This window comes from Anser brachyrhynchus (assembly GCF_964034855.1).
Source record: "Anser brachyrhynchus genome assembly, chromosome: 5".
In the NCBI taxonomy this organism is placed as follows: domain Eukaryota; kingdom Metazoa; phylum Chordata; class Aves; order Anseriformes; family Anatidae; genus Anser; species Anser brachyrhynchus.
Genome location: NC_137699.1, coordinates 45603328 through 45625354, shown reverse-complemented (window position 1 = coordinate 45625354; position 22027 = coordinate 45603328). Strand labels below are relative to the sequence as shown.

Here is a 22027-nt window from a genome sequence, read left to right as displayed (position 1 = left end):
TGTACCAAGAAGGCATTCTGATAACTTCTTACTCTAGATAAGGGATTTAGACTTCAGACTAAGCCTCAGCTCATCCTAAGGGTTAGGGTTAGCATTAGCTGAAGGACAAACTGAGAGCTGCAGGTGGGGTGGAGCTGTAAAGCAAATGCTAAAGGATAGATTGGACTACATCAAGAATGGTTCCAATCAACAGCTTCTGGGCTGTGGCTTAAGTATCAACTCTTTCCTCCAAAAACACTTTTTCAGTTCCACTGCATGTTGAGATCCTAGTTTTTCTCTTCCCCAAAAAATAAATCTAAACCTAAGCCTAGGCATAGGCAAAGTTTTATACTGAAACTACCAGATGTGGCCCAGAGGAAGAAGCTGCCAGGATAGAATTCTTGGGGCTGTCCACCTCTTCCTCTGGCACCCCTCTTCAGCCCCACTCCATTTGGAGCTGCAGTCTTTGTCTCTCTACTAACACTTAATGCCAAGACAGGGTAAGCCTTAAATCAGCACTCTCACCCATATCCTCAAAGAAGTTGTCCAAGCATTGTTGTGCCCATGCCTTCCTTTTTAAGTCCTTTTGCAAACTCACTCCACCTGGAGCAGGAGACTTTGTTTCTGTCTCCCCATATTGCCATCAGGTGTGCAGCTGAAGCCTTGAATTTCTCGAACGGCTGTTGGACCACAGCCAACTGGGGACTAATTTGCCAGCGGGACCAAAAGATAGTTTTGAACACATTAATGTACTTTCTGGATCTTAAGAGCATGCTAAACAGTTCATTAAGAACCATCACAGACATGGCTAAAAATACCTCTTGCAAAGAGGTACAGACAGATAACAAACCATTCAGACTTTTGAAGCATACTGAAGTGTTACTAGACTTACCAAAGCAAGGGCCTCCTTTGTGCTTTATGTTTCCTCATTTCTCATTAAGACCTAAGAAGCAAAACAATGAAAGAAGAGTCACACAGTGCATTCAACTAAGCTTAAACAAGGAAAGGGGAAGAATCCAGGACAGGATGTCCCTGTGATTTGTGAGTTTCCCTGAGGTGCCCGGTGATAGATGGGAGGTTTATGGTTATCAGGGTAGGGCAGGCCTTGTTTCCTGAATATTGATTCCCACTTGCTGAAGAATGAACTGTGCTATAAATCCCTAGCTTCTCTTCCTTCTGCATGCTCAGCAAAGACATGCATTGAGGGGAGTAAGAATGAATAGGAGCAGTGGAGTTTAGAGACAGGACAGAAGCATCTGAATTGAAAGAACTGCTTGGAAATCATTTTGAGCAGCTTACCCAGCTAAGCTCCCCTCTAACCATTTTTAGTGTATTATTGTAGCAATTAACATCAGGGAAAGAGTAGAATGTTCCCAAATCATATGAGACAAACTATTCACATTACAGAACAGACAGGGGAAGAAAAGATGCTCTAGCATGCTCTTAAATGGCCTTTCTGTTTCTGTCTCATAAGACAACTTTCAAACCTATATTTATTTTACATCAAAGCCTTTACAGATGTTAGTCTCCACTTGCAAGTGAATTCAGTTAGAAGTTTTATTTCAATAAGTTTTTATTCAAGAATTTTTATTTATTGGAGACCTGCTGGTTGTTTTTTTTTTGTTTTGTTTTAGTTTTGTTTGTTTGCTTGTTTGTTGTTTTGTTTTTTTGTTTTGTTTTGTTTGTTGGTTGTTGGTTTGTTTTTATGTTTGTGTTTTTTTGTTGTTGTATGTTTCTTTTTTCCTGAAGGAGAAAGTTAGTGAAAGAGGCAATATGTGTATGAAATTAATAGACTTGGGAGCTGTCTATGATGTGTTATTGTCTGTGTTGTAGGCATACATGTCTTTGTTTTTACTGTTGAGTTCTTTCAATAAAATAGCCAAATAAGAGATATCAGGATAGTAAAGTGTGTTCCCAGAAAAATAATTCACATTAAAGAGCTAAAGGGAAAGATTTTTTTTTTAAGCTGGGCAAGCAAAATGCTTAATCTTGGGGTCTGCACCCAAGCAGGAATTTATTTAATAGGTTAGTTCCGTTCTATGATTGTGAGAAATTCACTTTGAATAGTGACAAAAAGGTTTCACAGTAAACTATGATCTTTCAAAATGGAAACAGAAATACACTATGTGACAGAACTGAACAGCTACCTGACTAGAGCAGCAAATGGAGAAAAACAAAGGTGCTGCCTGTTATAAGCAACTTATTGGCAAGGTGCTGACACAAATAATCATTGAAGAACATTAACTGACTAAAAATATATAAAAAATTTGATCAGCTCAAAAAAAAAATAAATTGCAAATATATTATCAGTGTTTGGGATGTAAACAGACTTTCAATCTTCAGGAAATGGAGGAGAGAGCTGCCTAACACTTGTTTTCCCTCTGCCAGTCTAGGTCCGCATATCTCACAATATTTCAAACAAGCAGCTGGTGGAAGCACTCCTTACCCTGCCTTCAGTCCCGCTATCCTGAATTGGCACGGCCTATTACTTGAATAAAGCCAAACAATACAGAAACTTACTTGTTAGTGTTCACTGACAGGATTGTTTCTGGCACTGCAGCACCATGCCTCTGCAAAGATGAACAGATCTGTCAAGGCAGCAGTGCTGAGACATCAGATATGGTCCAAGGACAGTAACATCTTACAGCCTGTCTAAATCTTTTATAAAGCATAATTCCAGCTCTACACTTAATTTCATCCTAGACATAATTTCACCTACAGAATCTACATCACAACTCCTTCCCATGATTAAATTTTACTGGAAATCTCAGTCAGTCAGATTTAATTCACAAGCCACGGAGACCTCTTACCTACTTTTAAAGACAACAACAGACAATTTCTCAGGAGATGTATAAGGATTTCTTTCTCATCATTTGTAAGCACCTGACTTCCAGGCAATAGTTATTCTGACATTTTCTAGAGAAAGCATTTTGATTTTCATGATTCTTTAAAATGATGGTTTCATTTAGGTTAATAAGTGTGTGAGACAAAACAAATGCCAGAATTTCATTTTTAAATTGTACAAACATTTCTTTCGTGACAAAAGGAATTCTGAGGAGCCAAGAGGAGGGGAAGAGAGGAAAGGAATAGCTATTTTGGCTAGCAAATTGAAAGAACTACTATATATTGAATAAGTATGATAAATAGCAATAGGGGGAAAAATGTAATTTCTTGGCACTCTAATATAATCTGGGGAAAAATAAAGGCAATGAAAAACATAATGTTGAAAAAAATTATGAAGTACAGCTGCCAGTGTCCCACCCATGGAGTAAAATTTTTAACAGTATTTACAGGAACTTGAAGAATACAGAGAACTACCTCTGAAATTCCTTTATACTCCAGAATTAGTGGACAAGGCTTTAGAGACTTTTACAAGCCAGGCAGCGGAAATTTGCTATTTTTCAGAAGTATTTCCAAGCTCCTATTTATGTTTGATTCAAACAGTACTTCCTATCAGTCAATATCAGTAGCTAATCAAAGCTTTTCTAATGCAGTATGAGTTGAGTTATTCTAGGAAAATATTTGGAGAGAACATAAAAGTGAAAATGCAGAAATTTTCATTTCTAAGGCACTAAAGACTGGCAGATATTTATTAATTTAATTTATGTATTTACTGTGACAACACTTAATATATCCATTGGTTAGTTGTATGAAAATCCTTCAGGTCCCTGTACTTTTAAAAGATGTTTCTTCTTATTGATTTCCTGCAGTCATCTATAAGACAAACTCTGTGATTCCTAATAATATACACACTGAGAAAACTTGGGCAATAAAAGTGTTTATTATGTCATAGCATGAGGAATGAGAGTAAAAGGATCTCAATTCAGTCATAAGGGTATTCCCAACACAACAGCTGTGGTAAATCCAGAGATGAAATGAAAGATTAATTCACGGAGAGTACAGTTTGGCAGCAGCATGTTAACGTCAGATTGTTATTCTTGTAATAATATTTTTTCTTTTGCACATGCTTTCATTTGCATTGGATTTCTGCATGGCAAACAGCCTCCCTGTTCTACCTATACATTTACTATTGACTTCCTCTTCTGCAAGATTAATACTGATAACAATTATGATAATAACAATAATAAAAATCCAATACGTTTATATTGCCCCTTTCATACAGAAAGTTATCAAGATACTTTTCTCCAACAGTGTGGAATGGAAAATTAATATATCATTCTGCAGAGAAACAGAGAATAATTTAGGTCAGATGAGACTCTGGCTTCCTTCTCAAAACACATCTAATAAATTAGGATATCATAGAAGCAAAATCAGAGTCTGCAATACCAGCCATGTAGCCAGGTGACCTTCTAGATACATCTACTTCTGCTGAAACACTGCCTTCTTGCTGTAAGGACTGAGGAGACACCACCTTGCCTTCCCTGCTTGCCACCCTCACCTCACAGGACCAGGTTTCCCTAACACACCCAGGTTTCCGGTGGCAGTTGCCCTCTGCTGCCCACGTGACTACAGCTTCTAGTGTCCCTCCCTTATTTTGTATGGCTCTGCTTCTGTCTCTGCATATTTTCCACAAAGACCCTCTAAATATTCCCTTCTTTCTCCTCTCCCTGTGATTCAGGGCCTCGACCAGAACACCCCCTGCAGGAGAGGCCCAGCCTAACCCATGGCCCCGGGGCCCAGGCAGTGGCATCCTCCCTGGAGCCCCCAGTGTCCAGGCATCACTGTGCTTTGGGCGCCAGCCCCAGTAAGTGAAGTGCAGCTCTGAAAACCATGAAGGCACGATCCCCAAGCAGCCCTGTTCAGAAGAGCTGCCCTGCTGGAGCGCTGACTGCTGTGAGGCCTGCAGGGCCCTGCCTGCAGCCCCTCCTTGGAACCAGTACTGGATCCACCATTCAGAAGCAGACAAGACTACAAACCCACCTCAACAGCCACTTGCCCAGGCCATCTGCACCCTCTGTGGACCCTGCTACCCTCACAAGAACTGTGAGATCGTGCCCAGTTTTTCCAGGCTGTGGACATCCTTATAGTACTGCTCCTTTTCTGCTTCCCTAGGGTATCAAAAATACTGAGTCATTGTAGGCAAAGAGTGAGTGGCCTGTCTGGACTTGCCACCAGGAGCTCCAGTGGTCTGGTTTAATGCTCCTGAGCACAGCTCTGCTTCCCAGCATCAGGTTCAAGCAGCTGCACACCCACCAGACATGTTCCCACCACATCCTTCCTTCCACAGCACACCTTCCCGTGAGACAGTTCACTGTGTGCACGCAGCAGGTTTCACAGCTGTGTGTGCATTCTCCAGGAAATTTAGTAAAAAGCTAGTCTCTGTCAGCCTTAGCTTGTGGTGTTTTCAGCTTCACAGGGTTTTCATGTGCAGGTAAGTCAAGCTCAAACTTCCCTAATGCTTCTCCGTGGCACTGCTGAGCACTGCCAGTGAGCAAGGAGCTGGGAAGCAGACCAGGAGTTCAGGTGTGACAGCTTGAGCAGGTCAGGTGCTCATAAGGCATTGCAGGGAGAGTGGATGGCAGAATAGTATGTTAGGGTGTACTCCTGACCTTCACGTCTTCCTACTCACTTCCGTTCCTATTTCTTATCCAGCTCAGTAATGTCATAGCATTCCAGATAGCTGAAGTGAGCTTCCAAACAGAAGGAGTCAATGGTGGAAATGAAAACGGGGCAGCAATTGCCCAAATCTCAGCATGCATTTGAATGCAGAAGGAGAACAAGAGAGGCCTTGACCATAGTTAAAATCTCTCTGACACTGTAAAAGATGGAAAAATCGGAGATGAGGAATTTGCAACAAAAATACAGCAACATACTTAATGTGAACATCTCTTTCCCTGAAAGATAGGAAGGAGATGAAAGGCAGCTGCTCTTTAGTGACCTCCTCCGTTTGTTCCCTTCCATCATTATGTAGATAGAGGAGGAATTGAAGGACAGTAGGTGTCGGGCAGCAGGGGTGGGTGGAGCAAGGAAACATCCTCCCACATTAATGCATTCACAGATGGAAGAAATATACATGTAGGGGCAGAAAGATAAGAGCAGCAAACACACAGATGACCTCTCCCACTGATGGGGGCAGTTCAAAGCAGACTAAAGATGCAATCAGGAGTACCACTCAGGTTTTGGGAGAAGAGGAGGGAGACGTAGGGGAGCCCTCACTGCTTTCCACTTCACACACAGCTGTGTATGTGTGAGCTACCAGGGAGCATTATGAACCAAAAGAAAGGTTGCTCCTGAAAGCCTTGCTGTCATGAAAGAAGGATTAGATCTGGAGTTAGACACAGTAAATTATATGCCATTAATCCTCTACATGGATGTCAAGACATCCTTACACAGAGGTTATATGTTCTGAGCTGGAATTTTTTCTGAGGTGGAATATTTCCATTGGAGGAGAGTTGGGAAACAAACCTTGGTCTGATGCAAGACTTGATACTCAACATGCTTGAGAGAAGTGTCAGCAACTTTCTGCCCTCAGAACTTCTGTAGTGTTGTAAAGGTCTGGGCTTTTTATACAGAAGGCACAATGTGACTCATCCTGTCTACAGCTTGGAGATGCTTCTTTGGTTATTGTTAGAACTACTAAGCCAGCAAGAGAACTAGCAGAATGGGCTTGTAAAATAAACCAGCACAGATACACCTCTCTAACAGTCACAAAATATACTTTTCTTGAAATGGCCCTGCAGACATCTGTGAGTGTTAGCCCGTGGTGAGGAATGTGCAGATCCGATAAAAAGCTAGAGGTAAAAATGTAATTAGAAGATTTAAAGTTAAAGGTTACAGATATTCAGCCTTTGAGTTATTGCTGGTTGAGGAGAGTATTGGTATCAAATATAACATTTCAGAAGTATTTCTGAGGTGGAAGATTAGTGGGGGTACTGGGTACTCTTCTTCTTTCTTTCAAATTATTTAACTGCACAAACAGAGCAAATCTGTTTCTTTAGGTGGTACTGTAGCTGCTGCGGTCATGAACACTAGATTCAACAGTAACAGTAACCAGTCCTTGGGTTTCTTAATAAGAAACGTATTTCATTGGGTTTGATCTTTAATCATATTTGTCTTTCTTCATGATGACTCTGAGCTTGACTCAACAGTTCTTTTAAGCTTTCTCACTTACCTAAATAAACATGGGGTGGAACTGTGTGCAAAAGTCTTTTTTCAGTTTGGAGCTTTTCCTTACCATCTCTATGGATCTGACAAAGGTGACAGCTTAGCCTAAGGTTTGAAAATGTCCCTCTGACTAAGTAAAAACTTAATTTTTCCTGACAAGGATAAACTGATGTATTGGATTTTAGCCTATTTGAATCTGTAACATTTTGTGAGTTTTAAAATAGATACATTTAGGAAATTCAAGTGAGAGATGAAAAAAAAAAATATATATATATATATATACTTCCAAGCATTATAAACCTCCCTAACTTTTCTTTATTTTTCCCCTTTTTTATTATACATTCAAAGGCATCCCATGTCATGTTGATGTAGAAATACCTTTGCTCTCCGTGAAATGTCTATTGATGATACCTTAATTATCTTTTCATAGAAGTACGTTTTGCTGAGATAATATTTTGAAAAAGCCCAACATTTCACTTTGTGTCCAGCACTCATTGACAAAGCTGGTTAAAATAACAGGTATGTGAAACCTTGAGATAATCTTCAGAAGACATTATTGTTGGCAAGATGCTCACTAACATTGTCAGTGCACTTTATGTAACAAACTGATTTAAACCAGTCTCTGCTAAAACAAATTCTATATAATTAGTTCTTTAGGTGGATAGAAAGGACTGTATCTTTGGAAGAACATAGTCTTAGTTGTCAGTTATCCCGCTAATTCCCTAATGATAATCAGCAATGTAAGAGCAACCTGTTTTCTTGACATCTCAACATTTTAGGACATTTTGCGGATGGGTGGATAGTCCCTTTACCATTCCATGAGCATTTCTGAGATTTCAGAATTTCATGATGGCTTGTATAGCAACGATCAATAAATACCAAATCTGTGTTCTGCTGCGTCACATACCTGAAAAGATGCTATGTGTCTGGGTCAGGTGTAGGCAAACAACTGAATTTTTTTCAGGTTGGCCATGTTCTAGGGATTTTATGCTGGTTTTATGATGGATACAGGAGGTCAGAAGACACTTTATGTGGTTTCATTATAATCTGGCATAAGGAATGTTAAAATCTGGATTTATTGTACCATTAATTACAGCCTAAATTTCACAGGGAAAAAAAAAAATGTCTTACCTAAGATAGCCATGCTGCAGAATAGCTAATAGTGATTATATCACATAGTCTAGCTCAAATCTAGCTCTTTTATGCCTAGTGCTGAACAAGAATTTGATCCTCCTCATTTCCACACAAACAAGCTGAATACATTACCATCAAACACATTTGTTATTACGAAATACAATTTTTCAAGCACCTCTGCTAAAGTTGTTCCAATTTGTATAAATATAAATTAATTGAACCCAACAGAGTCAGAAAAGAAGGACGTGAAATTACCTACATATCCTAGTGATTATAGTGCCAAGAATTATGGAAAGTCATGGTTTAAGCCTTTGTTTCAGAAAACAATTATTCAATGGAAAATGAAAACATTTCAGTGCTTGCTGGAAATTTCCAACCAGCTTAGATTACTATTTCTGTTTTCTATAATGTAACAATTTAACATTGCTCTGTTAAGATTAAAAAGCTTTTTTTTTTTTTTAAATAACACCCTTATCTACATTGCTTATCATAGTTTGGATTAGCAACACTTAGCAAGATGTTAAAAATATAATTCTATCTCATGTTACTACTGTTTATACTGCAGAGGAAGATGTCTGGTGTGTAAGGCTGCAAAAGGATTTTGGAGATGCTCATTCATCCACTGGAACTGCCAAGACCCTATCTCAATCATATATGCTCAAGATCTGGCCTTCAAAAGTGGAATCTAAAAATCTTAGGCCATGTACAGATACGTCGTGCTGGAATCCAGGAAAACAAGGACATTATGGCAGCAATTGCAGGTTTTAAGCACTATGAGATATAAATCCTAACCTCCCTCCCTAGCAGTAGGTTTCCATAATCATTCTTTCATCTGAAAGGATTTTTCCTCTCAGCCCAGAGAGGGACTGGGGTCAGACTGAAAGATGTTAAGCCTATAGCAAAACCATGTTCAGTTATTCATTATTATATTATTCCCCAAAGAATATCCAAGTGATGAGCTGGTGAAGAAAAGGTGCAGTTGCATGAATCCACTGAACTGTCCTACCTCTGAGTGCTGTTCACAGAATGCCACCAGTCTGAGACATTCACCCACTTTCCAGGTAAGGTACTCTACATCTCACTCCCAAGGTTTCCTCTCTTTCTAGCCTAGAAGAGCCACACTTTTTCATGAGCTGAGATTAATTCTCCAGGTGGCAATGTCATACCCTCTTGAACTGGATTTTCTTCCCACAGCTAAATGTAACAATGTGTTACAGCAAAGAATTAGGAGCACCACTGAATGTCTACGCTCACTTATTTTAGTCCTCCCTGCTCCTGAAAAGAGCCAGCCTCCTACTGACCCAGAAATCCCAAACCCAACACACTCCCTGATCACTGAGTCAGAATGCTTCATTTGCTCAGTGCATTGCTATAAGTCCAAAACTTCAAGCTGCTTTTAATTGATATCCAAGTAAAAATATCATCTCCTTCCTTTCCTTGCAGCCAGGGGTTTATGTTTTGATTATTTTCCACCCAATAAAATGAAATAGAAGTCTTGTTTAGAACCCTGTATCCCGTAGACTGGATTAGTATTATACAATGTATTTGTGAACTGCAGACACTTTGAGATCTTTTGGGGGGTTATTTTTAATGCATAAAATAGTTATACTTTTGATGGGATTTGTGTGACACGGAAACATTTTAAATTGTTCCAAGGTCTGTAAAAATGTGTTTATACAACATGCATGTCGGAGGCTAAATTTGCTCTTTTCACTGAAATCATTAGTTTTAATCCTTCAGCTTTGAATTCATTGTTGGTTTCCTTCCAGAACTGCATTCTTCCATTGTAGACTGGAAATAATAATGCTTGGTATTTATAGAGCACTTTATATTCTCAAATCTCTGTGTAAGCATTCATTATTTCATCACTATAGATTTAAAATAATTTAGTCCTATTTTAGAGGAGTGAAATGGAAGGCATGGAAACACTGAGGACTTCAGTCTTGAAGCAAGTCAGTGACAGAAGTAGGGTAAAAATCATGAAGTTCTGACTTCTGGGATCATGGTACATGCCAATTCATAGCACTTATCAAATAGGTAAAAAAAAAAAAAAAGCCATTTACAAAGACCAACATGTGTTACAGATTAAACCACATCATTATTATAGATATCTCAGCATACATAATAATGGACTTGGAAAGTTTGTGACATTTATTTTGGATAAAGATAAAAATAGAAGTTGTGATTCTGAAAGACATTCAGTCAATACTGGGGTATTGGGTCACATTGTTGAGAAATAATTTCATCAAATGATTTCATCACTTTTTCTAGGACTAGGGACATTTTCTCAAATAAAACAATTTATTTAGTTATTCTTCCCCTCTTTCTTTTTTTCCAGTAATACTGAAATATTCTTTCACGTGGGATTAGACCTCTAGCTAATTTTTATCCAAACTGTAGCCTAAAGTTGTAATATTCAATGCAAGAAAAAATGGAAATATATAAAATATACCCAGCTAATTTTGAATTGTTTTCCAAGAAAGTTATACTCCCCATTTGTTCTGCAAAGGTAATTTCCAATAGTATATTTTCATGAAGTAAAATCAATCTGTTGACATTTCATTGTCCTGGAGAAGTGAGTTGAATCTGAGCATTACAAAACACTCAGAAAATTAGGAAATAAATCTGGAGAGTTTAATGCTATCCCCTTCTCCCTGTCTTCCTCATTAGAAAAAGAAAGAGACACTAGCAGTTGGTTAACCCTCTGAAGGTCAAAAATCTTTAGGAAAGACACCAGTGATTACAAATAACCAAGTAACCACGTCTTAACAAATTACTTTTTTTCTGAGCTGACTTTTTCTAATTGATTCCTTACACACCCCTACACTTCTGTATTTGCAAAGCAATTTATTTTCAGTGGGCTGGAAGTGGATAGATAAAATAGTCTGAAGTGCTGAATCCTATACCACAGTAGCCTGTCTGTCTGAGCAACGGCTCTGTAAGGGCACTGAGTGCATCCTGGGGATTTGCCTGCTTGAGCTCAGGATGAACTAAGACACAGCACAGCTGGAGGCTGTTCCTCTTCCTTCTGGTGACTGGGGAGGGGCCACCAGAAAAGTCTACAGGGAGGCTTCAGGAAGGGCTTACCCATGGGAGCTGATTTCAAGCACAAGCTCTTGCACTTGGCAGGTGCCTGGCCATGAACCCTCTGCTCTGGGCCCCAAACAGTAGCCAGACTTTCCAGATGGACTTCAGTTTTATTTGATGCCCTGGGCTGTGGTGTCCTTTCCATTTGTACAGTAAATAGTACAATAGAGCTCTAAACTTTTGGGTGTAGCATTTTATCATGTTTAGAAACATGTTGGGCAGTAAGACGTGATCCAGATGAAGCTCCAACTGATTCAACTTTGTACTACTGATCAACAAGGAAATACAAATGTTTTTTAACACTGCAACATAGAAATAACTCATTTAAAGTAACAAAATGGCAAATAATGAATATTTTTATTTCTGAATATGGAGTTAATGTTAACTTCCCATACATCAGAGTGAGGAAACATCCACCTGAATATTTCTAATCACCATCAGAAAAGGAATGGAAATACAGCTGAATTGAACAGTAGTTCAGACTGGAAAAGAGGTTTCAGTGGATTGTGAGGATATTAGAAAACTTTGATTCTCCTTCTCAAAATGATCTCTCCAAAGTTTCTGATGGTCTGCTCTAGAATCTGTGGAGAAAACCCTGCAATAGTATGGCATTTTATTGTTATTATCTGGATTTTCAGGTTAGTTCTTCATTCACAGCATTCACAAGAACATCTGTCTCTCTCCTGTATTATCGCATATCAGACTCTCTTAGGTATTTTAACTCTGAAGAAAAATCAAAGCAAAATTAGCAGCACAATAGCAGGGAAGCTGGATGGCTTCAAAGGTAAAGACTCTGTTTTGTGGTTTGAAGGCCTCTGTGGAGTTTCAGCTCGCAGACCGAGATCAGGTGTTAGCCTCAGCTTAGCTTCTGATGGACTACAATGCACTGTACAAGATGGTTGCTATGCTATTTGACATGCATCTGGGATTTTCTGCAAAAAGAAATAGATTGAAAACCGCAATTAGATTTCTACCCTGGAGAAATTTGTCAGTATAGAAAATAGCCATCTCCATGTCTGTGCCCCCTGACTTTGTTGGAAGGCTCCCACATGTCCTGTCACTACCATAAAAGCTCTCTGAGAACTCTGGGCATTGCTACCATTCATGTGTGTGGCTGAATGTTCACTATTGAAATCTCATGCCATGGAAGAAATCTTATGGTCAAAGAGCTTTGGTTGCTGGTGCCTGCTCTCCTGTAGCTGAGACTAGCTTTCAGTGACTCAGATGAAATGAGTGTCTGTATAAGTGTTCCTCGTCCTTCATCCTTCATCTGTGGTTCTCGCTGGAGCAGGGCAGATGAGTTCTCACAGAGGAATATCCTATCAGACACTCACCTCAGCAGTGATAACAAAGCATTACCTTTAACACTAGCACTGAATTTTACCACAATCAGTAAGAAAGGAATGAAATTCTTAGGAAAATCTTTTTCTATTTTTTCCATCTGGAGGTGGAAGAACTCAGTATCTCATGATACATCTCTTCTTACAGGTATTCCAGACCAGGTTGGCTGACTGAAGAGACATGGGTAGTTATGGTGCAGTTCTGTACTTTACGAGGAAAACCTTTATACTAGCCCATGTTACAGGAATAAAGCTCTTAAAATAATTTTTTTTAGTGGCTTTTATTTGAGGTTCTCACGGGGTATCAGGTAATGAATTAAGTCCTAGTCCTACAAAGGTCTGATTTCACTTTACTGGTCCACCTGATGCAAAATGATCTATCTAGATGAGCTTGATGCATCACTAAATAGAGCTCTGAGCATTTCCTGTGAATGAGTCAGTAACTTCAAATCATGCAGAGTTGTGGATGTTCAGATACCTTGCTGCATTAGACCTTTAGTGACGCTGGTAATTATTACTGCTTACATTTTAATGATCTGTAATCTGAGATGTAAATGGCAAAGTGACTTCTCTGCAAACATCAGCTGCAGACACAAAAGTCCTGATACACAGATTATTTAAACTTTACTTAGGTTTTTGCTTTGTGTAAATTGAGGTCAGAGTTGTAACACAGATGAAGCAACTACACTGTGTTTCCTCATACTGTGGTAAAGCTTATGATACTCAGTATTTGCAATTAAATTGCTCTTTTCATCTTTAATAACTCTCCTTCCTCCTTAATTGTTTTTTGATCAGCATGTTCTTCCCAAGCACATATGAGTCAATTCTCCCTAGTACAAGAAAGGGTCCTTTCTGGCATCAACAAATTTGTGACTGGCATAAATGCTAATACAAAAACACATTTATAAAGAAAAAAAAGAAAAAGCCTGCTGACTGTAAATGATTTGCTTCCTCATCCCAAGGTGATAGATGATAATTTTGATGAAGGATTCAGAGTCAGGGATCATCAAGTGAGTTCACTCCAGATTAATTTCCCTTTAAAAAAGTGCAAAATGATTACTTCCAGAGTATGGAGCTGCATTCTATCTGTCCCATTCAGGGTAGAATGAGTAGGTCATATCTTTCTTAGCCATTTAATTCAATCGATGCAATTTAATTATGTTTCCATGCAAAACCACCTGTGACTTTCCGTCTACTAACAAAATCCACCCATATGCATGCACAATCTTCAAAGAAAGGAAGAGTATGCTCCTGGAGGTATATAAGAAATATGGATTGTGACTCTTGTAGCCAGAAGCATCTGCTAATACTGCCTTTTTAGAGAGTTGGTGGACAGGAGCTTGCCACCTGGGTTGCCTTTGAAGGAATGGAGATGAAAACCATCCATTCAAAGAAAAAGAGAATTACATAGGTGAGCTGATAGAAGCCAAAATGATATATTGCTCATGGTCCTTCACAGAAACAGAAACGTATTAAATGTGGTTTCAGGAGTATAAATCACATTTTGTACTTTTTAAAATTTGGGGAAAAAAATGCTAAGGAGGAAAAAAAGAAGTTTTGTATGCTTTGCTTTATTTTGTCTTTTATCTGAAAAAAATGATGAAAGGAATCAAGGTGTGTTAGATTTCTGGAAGGGAGAGGTTGGTACAAATTTCACCTGTTTGATATAAGGCATATGCTTTGCGCTACATGAAATTAATACCTCTTACTGTATGGCTTCCCTACCCGCTAACAGATACCAACAGGACAATTTCGTGACAAACCAAGAGATACAGTAGTTATCAGGCTGCACCAGGTAGGCAAAGCTTGGAACTAATGACCTGACCTCTCTAGCCCACAGTCAATCTTGATTCTCAAGTGCAGTTCTTAATGATAATAGAAATGGTAATTAGCCATTTAAAATATAGATTTTAATTTCTTCAGAAAATAGCAAGGTTTCAAAGCCATTTCCTATTCCAATCCTAATAAGAGTCAAAATAAGGAGAATCTGGATGGGATGAAAAGTAATGCATATTTCATACTGGCAATCTCCAAAAGAAAATATTGCTATTTGTAATCTCAGTGAAATGATTTGATAATTTCAGAAGACATTTCACATCTAAATCAACTGAGTTACAGGGTTCTTTGTAATCAGTGTTTTTCCTGTATCAAATATTTCATTAAAAATATTTCCTAATTTACATACTTGATTTTATCAACAGGTAATCTAATAGTTTGGCATGTATCATGTTGTTACTGTTAAGGAAGATTACAATATAAGGATCTTTTGTAAGATCTCATAGAAAAGTTGTGACCAAGCGAAGAAGAAAATCTAAGTTTCCTATGAGACAGTCCTGATACTTACAGCCAAAGATTCTAAATTTGGAACAGAAGCTAAAAAGAGGATTGAGATCTCAATTGATATTCCTTTCCCCAGTATTAAATAGGAAGGAAGTCCAGGCTCCTCTGGGTGCAGACTGAAGGGGCTTTTTTTTTTATTACTGAAACAGAATTGTGCTAGACTGCAGTTTCTTTCCTGGAAAAGTCTTTTCAACAAGGTGTACGTAGAGCTCTGCCAATTAAAGAAAGTCTTTTCTTATTTCCAAGTTAGTGTTATAGCTCCTATTTTTTCTTCACCAAACAAGTGGAAATATTCCATAGCCAGTTCTTATTGTGTATCTCCTCAGGCATATGACTGCCTCTTTCAACTAGAGAACCTGTAAGATCTTTCAAAAGTATGTGTAACTTACAAGCTGAAATAAAAAGGAAGAAAAAAATCTCCACACCTTTCAACACAAAGGTTTATAAATATCAGCTTCTCCTGATAAAAGAAATGAAGCCTTGGAATTGAATGAGGCATTGAAACTGAATGATGGTTTGCTTCTCTCTCCCCCTCTCCCCCTCCCTCCCTCCCCCCTCCCTCTCTCTCTCTCTCTCTCTCTCTCTTCTTTTTGTTATTTTTTAGTTCATTTTCACATTTGAAGGAACCATTTAGTGATGAGTCTAGCTAGATGAATTGAAAAGGTAAATGCCTTTAGTGGCAAAGTAAGAGATGAAGAGATCAACTTTGTGATCTTAGCAATAGTTTTTAATTCTATGTTCTGCATTAGAAAAAGAATAGGTTTCATGCTTATGAGATAAATTTATGAATTCATCTGGAGCTGTTTTCCTCTGAAGCTTATGTATTTTCATATATTGGTGTAATCTGGAGCTATGGTCTAATCATAATTCAGGTTTTGTCTTTAGTAAAAGCATGTGCTTCTAATTTGCAATCAATTTCTGTGCTCAACACATGGAAATAATGAATGTCCTCATCTACAGCTGTAGACAAAGGGAGAAATGAGCGTGCAGCATTTTGCAGGATGGACTATTTGGATACTTCATTTACCTAGATATTAGAACTTGGGCATCCAAATCATGTTAATGTCATGCTATAATCATTTGGCGAACAACAATTTTCTATTAAAATTTTCCCTCCCCTTATTTTAATGTACAACTTGAGTAATTGCATAACATAATTTAGAATTTGATGGCACCTTGTGTTGTGGAATCTACCATAGTATAAAGCATATCATTTTTACCTCGTTTTTTTTTTGTTTGTTTGTTTTAATCAAATGTTGTGCAGTTTCCAAAAGCTGATATTTGTTGACATGTTCATATCTATGTGTATGTCATAGATACTATTATTTTTCCCTAATGACATGCTTACCTTTTTCTGAACAAAAGATGGAAATATTCATTTTCAACAGTAAATGTTTAGTTTAAAATCCCTCCCTTTCCAAGAAGTCTCATGCACAATTTTCAGGTGTAGCTGTAAAACTAATTTTCCAATGTGTAGTGATTTTGCTGAAGATTTTCTGTTTTAAACCACTGAATTTGAGAAGAACATATGACACTGCATTATAAAGAAATTATCTTATTGTTGCACTTCCCTATATTGGATAAAATGAGACTTGCTCAAGCTCTGTCACAGCTTATCTATCTATTTATTTATTTATTTATTTTCATAGTCTGAGATCTTCAGACGTGATCAGAGTCTTGTTCTGCTAAATAATATGGAAATAAAGAATACAAAGATAGGTCTTCCTTCAAAAAGCTTTCACCCAAGGATGTCAGGAGAAAAAATAAGTGACATAGGAAACAGATGAAAAGAACGCAGTGTAATAGTGACAATTCCATACCAGAAATCAGAACCAATAAAAAAAACATTTGCAATTCTGGGACAAGATTATCTGTTTTCTTACTTGCAGTTGTGAATGTCTAAATAGCTACTGAAGAGAGGAAAGACAAAGATGGTACTTATTGATTGTTTCATCTATCACTAATGAAATCACTGCTAGTTTGGAACATGGAACCTGCTTAACAGCAACACAGAATGATAGCAGTGAAAAAGAGAAATGCTCCAAGATGCTGCTGCAAGGCACTGAAACTTCACATACATTTTATTAAGACAATTGCATCCAGCTCCTCTGAGATTTGGCCAACTCCGTAGAACAGAAATCGCTATATTTGCAGTTTTAAGATTTCCTCTAATCACTATAATGATAATAACAAAATATTATGAATCAAGAATATTCTGTAGTCAAAGTATTGGTCAATAGTAAGGGTATTAAAAAATTCTCCACAGCTAGTACAGTGTCATGACAATTTAGATTTTAACAAAGATGATTTAAAATGGTAATGAATATTCAAGAAGAGTTTAGCAAGAAGAATTCTTAGGCCTTTCTGGATCATTTTTCCTATTGTGATATAAATAATCTGCTAATTTTTCCCCCTATGAAATATGTATATGTTAATTAAGCAAAAGCTTGCAGCTCACTATATATGCAATTATTTCTTTTTTTTTAATAAGCAAGGTTACTGGCTGGGGCTGGATTCAATGGGAAATAATTAATAGCCATAGAATCCATTTCCAACAAAAACTAGTTGAGAGAAAGGGAGCAGAGCTAGTCATAAAGGTGATGTATTATAACATTAATAAAGAAAATGGATGCTGTAGAAAACCAAAAGGCCAGCTACTGTGAAAAGTAGGGAAAAATAGTGAATATAGGAGATTAACATTTTAGACAACACTTTGGCAGCCACTGCCTTTCCAGCAAAAATTTCCTGAAAGAATTTATAAAAAGTGTGTGAGTGAATGGTAACCAATTCAGTAAATTAGTCAGCTCTAGAATGATACAAGACAGACTTACTGTACTACCAACGAGGGCAGGTGGATCCCTTTTGTTAATCTCATGCTTGAAGAGGGAACTTTATTAGTAACAAGCAAATAACTTTAAATGACATGCGATTAAAGAATGCATACATTTTTGTTCACAAATACTTTCAGTATATGAGATATTATTTTTTCCCCAAAGGGCAACAAATTCTGTTAGTAACAGCAATTCAAGATAGTATTAGTGATATAGCAAGGACAAGAAGTATGAATCAAATAGAAGTTTGATGTGTGATCATATACTCACAGTCACTGATTTGTAGCCACTGCTTAGGACATGTTTATGTGATAAGAGGAACGCTGCAGGAAAATCTTATTAGTTTTGTTTTTCTCTTTAAGATGGCTTACCTTTGCTGGGATATCTTACTATATTTGAATACAATAGTGGGTAGATATGATATCTGCAACAATGATGATTATAGGCAACAGTTCAACATAAAAAATGTCAAATCCTGGTTATGTCAGCTAATTCTATGTTTCTCAGTCATTGCAATTTCCAAGTACTGTGTTTCATTTTGTTTTTTAAATAAACCCTGCAAAAATCAATTTCAGCATGTCTTCAAGGATTGTCTCTTCTGTTCTCTGAGTTAGATTTTCCATTCTCTGCCTGCCTATTCTGATTCCTTCTCTCAGCTCCTGTCTCTAAATCTGCATTTATTTTGGTGCTTCCACACTCTTTTCTTCAGCCCACTGTGTTGTACTTCCTTGGACTAATCTTCTACTCACTACCTCTTGTCCTTTCACAACAAACCCAATTTCACTGCCAAGATACTTGCCTCTATGTTCTCCTTGGCATACATCCTCCAAGCAGTTTCTACCTCATGCATTGTCTGTCAGTCATGACTTTTGAAGATGACAGTAATACTCCAAATGGCAACACCAGCCAGTGAGGAAATCTATTTCCCTTCACTAGAGAAAATTGGTGAAAACCCTTTATTGTTCTTTATCATTAACTTTCAGTACACAAAATGCTTTAAACGGATTATTAGCAGTTCTTTCCTAGTTATTTATCTCCTAGGGTTTGGCTACTTATTTACTTATTTACTGCAACGACAACACTTATTTACTGGCACCAAGTAATTCTACCTAACCTTCAGGGATTTTTGTTTGCTATCATTTCAGAGGGGAAGAAAGAGAGACAAGTTTAAAAATGCATATGTTGTCCTTACTGTGCTGTAACAAGATTGGCATGGTACCAGTGATGTTTGAATTTCTCTCTTAGGAAGACTAAGATAGTTCAACCAGCTGCACAGAAATTGCATTGAAAATGGATACTTTGCAAATTTGCTCCGTAAATGAAAGTTTAAATTACAAAAAGCCGTCTGACCAGTTATCTCTTAGTAAAGTGCTTTACAATTTGCATATAAACTTCATTTCTTTTTCTAATTACACAGAGTAAAATGCATTCATTTTGCTTTTGATTACAAGCTGGTCTTGCCAAACACCTGTGACTGCCACAAATTCTAATTTGTTATTTATTTACTTCAAAGCAATCTTATTATCTAAATGATTCAAAGCATCAAAGACCTTAATTATTGATAGTCAATTCGATAGGGCTGCAGTTTCCATGTCCTTGGGCTGAAGGCACTTTTCTGCTTTCTTTTCCTCAAGTACACACTTGGCTGAGCAAGATGACATATGATTCTGCTATTAAGTGTATTGGAAATCACATTCTTGCTTAATTGTAACTAGATTTAGGCAATATCAAAGAGCCAAGATTGACAGCTACAATGTGTTGGCTAATGGAACTTAAAAAAGAAAAAAAAATTAAAATAATAAAATATAAAATAAAATACCCTCCTTTCTACTTCAGTAGTCAAAACAACTTGTTGCATGTGTAGCACAGTTATTCTGTAGGTTTGATACTAGTCTCCACAATACAAATGTTGCATGAGTATCTTTCATTTATTCCAGGCAGCAATACTCCACATTTACATTGCTGCAATAAATGTGCATGGTATGTCCTGTGTGCATGTTGAAACCTTTATGCTTTCTGACAGTTTAATTAGAACATTATATGTGTATAAATGCCCTTATATGTGTCAGAAGTGAAAGGGTGAAGAAAGTCCTCAGTACAAATGAGACATACCTATCTGTTAGGCATGTTTTAGTGTGCAGAGGCGCATACTCCTACTGAATGCCTGAACATGAGTATCACAATGCAAACCACTGCACAAAGGCACAAAACCACTGCAAAAAGCTGCCTCTGTCTGCAAACTGTATCTTTGTCTTGGACGATCAAAACTACCATACTGTCATAATTCCTTGAAGGTATGTTGTATCACACTCATTTCTAAAAGCTGAGATCACCCAGAGCTTCATTCAGATATTTAGTCATAGTATTCTCCTTTAGCCTCCATAACTTTCTGCCTCACCTTTAACATTTAAGATCTGCAGATATAAGAAGGGTCATACTGAGTCTGAGGCTTTCATTAAAGTGATCTTGGAGCTTACAGTGTGCATGGATCTTAGCCTAACTTACTTCTCTGTATGCTTTTATTTTACTTTTTGACAAATAGTCAAAAATATAGATTACATTTCAGCTATGTTTTTTCCAGGGATGGTAGAATTTTCTAGTTGCACTCTTCTTCTAAAAATATCCATAGGTTATCTTGTGATTTGACTGAAAGTACTCCTTTACCCTGTCTCATTTCTCTCAGACTGGGCTAGCATCTGTTATTTCATTATTTGACTGTTAAAACAAAGGTTGTCCAGCTTGAATGCGTATCGTACTACACAGTCCACTCAGGTACAATAGGCTTGGTGTTGCATAATGTTATGAAGATTTGCAGAGAATCCTGCTCCACAGGAATTAAGGTGCAAATTAAGGAGGAAATGCACAATATCTTATATAACACAAATGCATGGATACAAGATTGATAAAGAAACTCAGTATAGATATATATATACACAGTACATGAACCCACACTGCAGCATAGACTTTTGCCTTTATAAACCTTCAGTTCCAGTGGCTGAGGGGTAAAGCAAATCTAGGAAGACATTATTTGTGTCCCAACCGCATTGTGGTATCTCTTCAGAATCTGTTCTGTATATGTAATGTTGATGTGTTTATATGTTGTTTATGTATTCCTTAAATGAGTTGTTAATCCATGAATTCAAGGCTCACCTTCTTCAGTAATATGAGATGCCAGTGGAAACTCTTTCACATCTAGACTTCTTTGATTCTTGTTTTCTTTTCTTATTTTCATGATATCATTGCCTACTGCAAAAGAACCACCAAACCAGCTGTTCTGTTCTTGGCAAGTTAAAGGAAACTGATTTTCAATAATTTCATTGAAGTAAATAAGTATGCAATATCTTAAATTGAATATTTAATACTGTTTGGATACTTACAATTAATATGTTTTCATTCTGTTTCCTTTTTTAAAAAAATAAAAATTTATGTTAGAAAGCCAGAAGTAATATCTCCACACCAACATTCTACACAACTGGGAAGATACTAAACAATAATAATCTGCCTGGAGATACAAAAGTGATACAGAAAAATTGCAAGCACTTGATCTGTGAATGCTCTCAAAATCAGTAGTAGGAGACTAAAAATGACAGAAACTGTAATGCACTTCATTGTTCGACTAACTCTTGAACTCCTAAGCAGCACCATTTCTGAACAGTAACAGTTTAATGTTGTTGATGTCTTATAAGGGCAAAGAGAATATGACAACTATAATCATACGATGACCCCAGAGAAGATGTAGATCCCCTTATTACATCATGAATTTTAAAACAAAGATATCTCATAACCAATGGAACATAGCAATATACAAATTTTGAGGTCAAACTACAAAATATAGAACAATGTTGTGCCTGCTATTTTTAGGGCTTAATCAGAGGCAATATATGAAATGGTGGAGAGAATACTTCAATCTTCAGGCTAAATAAGATTGATCAGAGACAAATACAGAACAGGATAATGGACAAATTCCTTTAAGATCCTGAATGTAAATTTTAGCGCAGCCACCAAAACATGATTTTGCAATTTTATTTTAAATTTTTAAAAAAGTTTCTCATTATGTTAAAAAAAAAAAAACCACAATCTAATTTATCTTTTACAAAGTAATCTCTTAAACATTTTGAAATAACTACAAATCTGCAAGCTTGATCTGAGGAAAGTAAAATGTACAGGTCAGGTTTTCCTGCTGAAGTTAACATGAACAATCAAACAGCATGGATAATGAAAAGCATATTAGATTCTTAAATGATTTTCAAC

The 22027-nt window shown here is 37.2% G+C and overlaps 1 protein-coding gene and 1 long non-coding RNA gene across 2 annotated transcripts in view; one reads left to right on the top strand and one right to left on the bottom strand.

Annotated features, from left to right (window-relative positions):
- The window catches only part of LOC308196004 (uncharacterized protein), a 214890-nt gene that overhangs the window by 50767 nt on the left and 142096 nt on the right, over positions 1-22027 (bottom strand). The window contains exon 14 of the mRNA XM_080594358.1: positions 872-922. The gene's annotated coding sequence lies outside the window, so the exon portion shown is untranslated. The remainder of the gene's footprint in view (positions 1-871; positions 923-22027) is intronic.
- On the top strand, positions 12979-18641 carry LOC308196215. The gene is made up of 3 exons (XR_013952129.1): positions 12979-14016; positions 14341-14400; positions 16835-18641. It is a non-coding gene; the product is annotated as an uncharacterized lncRNA (long non-coding RNA).